Source organism: Carassius carassius, unplaced genomic scaffold, assembly GCF_963082965.1.
Source record: "Carassius carassius unplaced genomic scaffold, fCarCar2.1 SCAFFOLD_60, whole genome shotgun sequence".
Lineage (NCBI taxonomy): Eukaryota > Metazoa > Chordata > Actinopteri > Cypriniformes > Cyprinidae > Carassius > Carassius carassius.
This window is the reverse complement of record NW_026775084.1, coordinates 1,202,501-1,207,500: the sequence shown is the minus strand read 5'-3', so window position 1 is coordinate 1,207,500 and position 5,000 is coordinate 1,202,501. Positions and strand designations below refer to the sequence as shown.

The 5,000-nt window shown below is 38.0% G+C and overlaps 8 non-coding genes across 8 annotated transcripts; all 8 read right to left on the bottom strand.

The window, feature by feature from the left end:
- Positions 1-810: 810 nt before the first annotated feature.
- Positions 811-929, bottom strand: LOC132135164 (5S ribosomal RNA). Its single transcript, XR_009430122.1, has one exon. It is a non-coding gene; the product is annotated as a 5S ribosomal RNA (ribosomal RNA).
- A 502-nt stretch (positions 930-1,431) lies between these two features.
- On the bottom strand, positions 1,432-1,550 carry LOC132135163 (5S ribosomal RNA). The gene has a single exon (XR_009430121.1). It is a non-coding gene; the product is annotated as a 5S ribosomal RNA (ribosomal RNA).
- A 498-nt stretch (positions 1,551-2,048) lies between these two features.
- Positions 2,049-2,167, bottom strand: LOC132135161 (5S ribosomal RNA). The gene has a single exon (XR_009430120.1). It is a non-coding gene; the product is annotated as a 5S ribosomal RNA (ribosomal RNA).
- An 84-nt stretch (positions 2,168-2,251) lies between these two features.
- Positions 2,252-2,370, bottom strand: LOC132136061 (5S ribosomal RNA). The gene has a single exon (XR_009430967.1). It is a non-coding gene; the product is annotated as a 5S ribosomal RNA (ribosomal RNA).
- An 811-nt stretch (positions 2,371-3,181) lies between these two features.
- Positions 3,182-3,300, bottom strand: LOC132135160 (5S ribosomal RNA). The gene has a single exon (XR_009430119.1). It is a non-coding gene; the product is annotated as a 5S ribosomal RNA (ribosomal RNA).
- A 498-nt stretch (positions 3,301-3,798) lies between these two features.
- On the bottom strand, positions 3,799-3,917 carry LOC132135159 (5S ribosomal RNA). Its single transcript, XR_009430118.1, has one exon. It is a non-coding gene; the product is annotated as a 5S ribosomal RNA (ribosomal RNA).
- Positions 3,918-4,421: 504 nt separating this feature from the next.
- Positions 4,422-4,540, bottom strand: LOC132135157 (5S ribosomal RNA). Its single transcript, XR_009430116.1, has one exon. It is a non-coding gene; the product is annotated as a 5S ribosomal RNA (ribosomal RNA).
- Positions 4,541-4,624: 84 nt separating this feature from the next.
- LOC132135965 (5S ribosomal RNA) lies at positions 4,625-4,743 on the bottom strand. Its single transcript, XR_009430876.1, has one exon. It is a non-coding gene; the product is annotated as a 5S ribosomal RNA (ribosomal RNA).
- Between the last annotated feature and the right edge of the window lie 257 nt (positions 4,744-5,000).

The window sequence follows — 5,000 nt, the reverse complement described above, 5'->3', positions numbered from 1 at the left end:
AACGAGGCTGCAAAGAGAGGGCTATTTAAAGATCAGCCACTATAATCGGTATTTCCAGGTAGTCTCCCATCCAAGTACTAACTGGGCCCAAACCTGCTTAGATTCTGAGATTGGGCATTGACTCTTTATTTATTTAAAAAAAAATTTGCAAATTTATTACATAATTACTGAAAATTTCCAAAAGTACTAACCTGGCCCAAACCTGTTTCGGTTTTCTAAGACTGGGCATTGACTCTTTTTTTTTTTTTTTTTTTTGCAAGATTATTAGACAATTAGTGAAAATTTTCAAAAGTACTAACCAGGCCCAAACCTGTTTCGGTTTTCTAAGACTGGGCATTGACTCTTTTTTTCTTTTTTTTTTTTGCTAGATTATTAGACAATTAGTGAAAAGTTCCAAAACTACTAAACAGGCCCAGACCTGTTTCGGTTTTCTAAGACTGGGCATTGACTCTTTTTTTTTTTTTTTTTTTGCAAGATTATTAGACAATTAGTGAAAATTTTCAAAAGTACTAACCAGGCCCAAACCTGTTTCGGTTTTCTAAGACTGGGCATTGACTCTTTTTTTTTTTTTTTTTTTGCTAGGTTATTAGACAATTAGTGAAAAGTTCCAAAACTACTAAACAGGCCCAAACCTGTTTCGGTTTTCTAAGACTGGGCATTGACTCTTTTTTTTATTTTTTTTTTATTTATGCAAAACTCTTAGATAATTACTGAAATATTCCAAAAGTACTAGGCTGCAAAGAGAGGGCTATTTAAAGATCAGCCACTATAACCGCCAGTGCATTATATAAGTAGAGAAGGAAACCTAAAAGCTTACAGCACCTGGTATTCCCAGGCGGTCTCCCATCCAAGTACTAACCAGGCCCAAACCTGCTTAGCTTCCGAGATCAGACGAGATCGGGCATAGCCAGGCTGGTATGGCCGTAAGCGAAGGAGGCTGCAAAGAGAGGGCTATTTAAAGATCAGCCACTATAATCGGTATTTCCAAGCAGTCTCCCATCCAAGTACTAACTGGGCCCAAACCTGCTTAGATTCTGAGATTGGGCATTGACTCTTTATTTATTTAATTTTTTTTTTTGCAAATTTATTACTTAATTACTGAAAATTTCCAAAAGTACTAACCAGGCCCAAACCTGTTTCGGTTTTCTAAGACTGGGCATTGACTCTTTTTTTTTTTTTTTTTTTTTTTTTTGCTAGATTATTAGACAATTAATGAAAAGTTCCAAAACTACTAAACAGGCCCAAACCTGTTTCGGTTTTCTAAGACTGGGCATTGACTCTTTTTTTTTTTTTTTTTTTTTTTTTATTTATGCAAAACTCTTAGATAATTACTGAAAAATTCTAAAAGTACTGGGCTGCAAAGAGAGGGCTATTTAAAGATCAGCCACTATAACCGCCAGTGCATTATATAAGTAGAGAAGGAAACCTAAAAGCTTACAGCACCTGGTATTCCCAGGCGGTCTCCCATCCAAGTACTAACCAGGCCCAAACCTGCTTAGCTTCCGAGATCAGACGAGATCGGGCATAGCCAGGCTGGTATGGCCGTAAGCGAAGGAGGCTGCAAAGAGAGGGCTATTTAAAGATCAGCCACTATAATCGGTATTTCCAAGCAGTCTCCCATCCAAGTACTAACTGGGCCCAAACCTGCTTAGATTCTGAGATTGGGCATTGACTCTTTATTTATTTAATTTTTTTTTGTGCAAATTTATTACATAATTACTGAAAATTTCCAAAAGTACTAACCAGGCCCAAACCTGTTTCGGTTTTCTAAGACTGGGCATTGACTCTTTTTTTTTTTTTTTTTTTTTTTTTTGCTAGATTATTAGACAATTAATGAAAAGTTCCAAAACTACTAAACAGGCCCAAACCTGTTTCGGTTTTCTAAGACTGGGCATTGACTCTTTTTTTTTTTTTTTTTTTTTATTTATGCAAAACTCTTAGATAATTACTGAAAAATTCCAAAAGTACTGGGCTGCAAAGAGAGGGCTATTTAAAGATCAGCCACTATAACCGCCAGTGCATTATATAAGTAGAGAAGGAAACCTAAAAGCTTACAGCACCTGGTATTCCCAGGCGGTCTCCCATCCAAGTACTAACCAGGCCCAAACCTGCTTAGCTTCCGAGATCAGACGAGATCGGGCATAGCCAGGCTGGTATGGCCGTAAGCGAAGGAGGCTGCAAAGAGAGGGCTATTTAAAGATCAGCCACTATAACTGCCAGTGCATTATATACGTAGAGAAGGAAACCTAAAAGCTTACAGCACCTGGTATTCCAAGGCGGTCTCCCATCCAAGTACTAACCAGGCCCAAACCTGCTTAGCTTCCGAGATCAGACGAGATCGGGCATAGCCATGCTGGTATGGCCGTAAGCGAACGAGGCTGCAAAGAGAGGGCTATTTAAAGATCAGCCACTATAATCGGTATTTCCAGGTAGTCTCCCATCCAAGTACTAACTGGGCCCAAACCTGCTTAGATTCTGAGATTGGGCATTGACTCTTTATTTATTTAAAAAAAATTTTGCAAATTTATTACATAATTACTGAAAATTTCCAAAAGTACTAACCTGGCCCAAACCTGTTTCGGTTTTCTAAGACTGGGCATTGACTCTTTTTTTTTTTTTTTTTTTTGCAAGATTATTAGACAATTAGTGAAAATTTTCAAAAGTACTAACCAGGCCCAAACCTGTTTCGGTTTTCTAAGACTGGGCATTGACTCTTTTTTTCTTTTTTTTTTTTGCTAGATTATTAGACAATTAGTGAAAAGTTCCAAAACTACTAAACAGGCCCAGACCTGTTTCGGTTTTCTAAGACTGGGCATTGACTCTTTTTTTTTTTTTTTTTTTGCAAGATTATTAGACAATTAGTGAAAATTTTCAAAAGTACTAACCAGGCCCAAACCTGTTTCGGTTTTCTAAGACTGGGCATTGACTCTTTTTTTTTTTTTTTTTTTGCTAGGTTATTAGACAATTAGTGAAAAGTTCCAAAACTACTAAACAGGCCCAAACCTGTTTCGGTTTTCTAAGACTGGGCATTGACTCTTTTTTTTATTTTTTTTTTATTTATGCAAAACTCTTAGATAATTACTGAAATATTCCAAAAGTACTAGGCTGCAAAGAGAGGGCTATTTAAAGATCAGCCACTATAACCGCCAGTGCATTATATAAGTAGAGAAGGAAACCTAAAAGCTTACAGCACCTGGTATTCCCAGGCGGTCTCCCATCCAAGTACTAACCAGGCCCAAACCTGCTTAGCTTCCGAGATCAGACGAGATCGGGCATAGCCAGGCTGGTATGGCCGTAAGCGAAGGAGGCTGCAAAGAGAGGGCTATTTAAAGATCAGCCACTATAATCGGTATTTCCAAGCAGTCTCCCATCCAAGTACTAACTGGGCCCAAACCTGCTTAGATTCTGAGATTGGGCATTGACTCTTTATTTATTAAATTTTTTTTTTTGCAAATTTATTACATAATTACTGAAAATTTCCAAAAGTACTAACCAGGCCCAAACCTGTTTCGGTTTTCTAAGACTGGGCATTGACTCTTTTTTTTTTTTTTTTTTTTTTTTTTGCTAGATTATTAGACAATTAATGAAAAGTTCCAAAACTACTAAACAGGCCCAAACCTGTTTCGGTTTTCTAAGACTGGGCATTGACTCTTTTTTTTTTTTTTTTTTTTTTTTTATGCAAAACTCTTAGATAATTACTGAAAAATTCCAAAAGTACTGGGCTGCAAAGAGAGGGCTATTTAAAGATCAGCCACTATAACCGCCAGTGCATTATATAAGTAGAGAAGGAAACCTAAAAGCTTACAGCACCTGGTATTCCCAGGCGGTCTCCCATCCAAGTACTAACCAGGCCCAAACCTGCTTAGCTTCCGAGATCAGACGAGATCGGGCATAGCCAGGCTGGTATGGCCGTAAGCGAAGGAGGCTGCAAAGAGAGGGCTATTTAAAGATCAGCCACTATAATCGGTATTTCCAAGCAGTCTCCCATCCAAGTACTAACTGGGCCCAAACCTGCTTAGATTCTGAGATTGGGCATTGACTCTTTATTTATTTAATTTTTTTTTTTGCAAATTTATTACATAATTACTGAAAATTTCCAAAAGTACTAACCAGGCCCAAACCTGTTTCGGTTTTCTAAGACTGGGCATTGACTCTTTTTTTTTTTTTTTTTTTTTTTTTTTTTTTTGCTAGATTATTAGACAATTAATGAAAAGTTCCAAAACTACTAAACAGGCCCAAACCTGTTTCGGTTTTCTAAGACTGGGCATTGACTCTTTTTTTTTTTTTTTTTTTTTATTTATGCAAAACTCTTAGATAATTACTGAAAAATTCCAAAAGTACTGGGCTGCAAAGAGAGGGCTATTTAAAGATCAGCCACTATAACCGCCAGTGCATTATATAAGTAGAGAAGGAAACCTAAAAGCTTACAGCACCTGGTATTCCCAGGCGGTCTCCCATCCAAGTACTAACCAGGCCCAAACCTGCTTAGCTTCCGAGATCAGACGAGATCGGGCATAGCCAGGCTGGTATGGCCGTAAGCGAAGGAGGCTGCAAAGAGAGGGCTATTTAAAGATCAGCCACTATAACTGCCAGTGCATTATATAAGTAGAGAAGGAAACCTAAAAGCTTACAGCACCTGGTATTCCCAGGCGGTCTCCCATCCAAGTACTAACCAGGCCCAAACCTGCTTAGCTTCCGAGATCAGACGAGATCAGGCATAGCCATGCTGGTATGGCCGTAAGCGAACGAGGCTGCAAAGAGAGGGCTATTTAAAGATCAGCCACTATAATCGGTATTTCCAGGTAGTCTCCCATCCAAGTACTAACTGGGCCCAAACCTGCTTAGATTCTGAGATTGGGCATTGACTCTTTATTTATTTAAAAAAAATTTTGCAAATTTATTACATAATTACTGAAAATTTCCAAAAGTACTAACCTGGCCCAAACCTGTTTCGGTTTTCTAAGACTGGGCATTGACTCTTTTTTTTTTTTTTTTTTTTT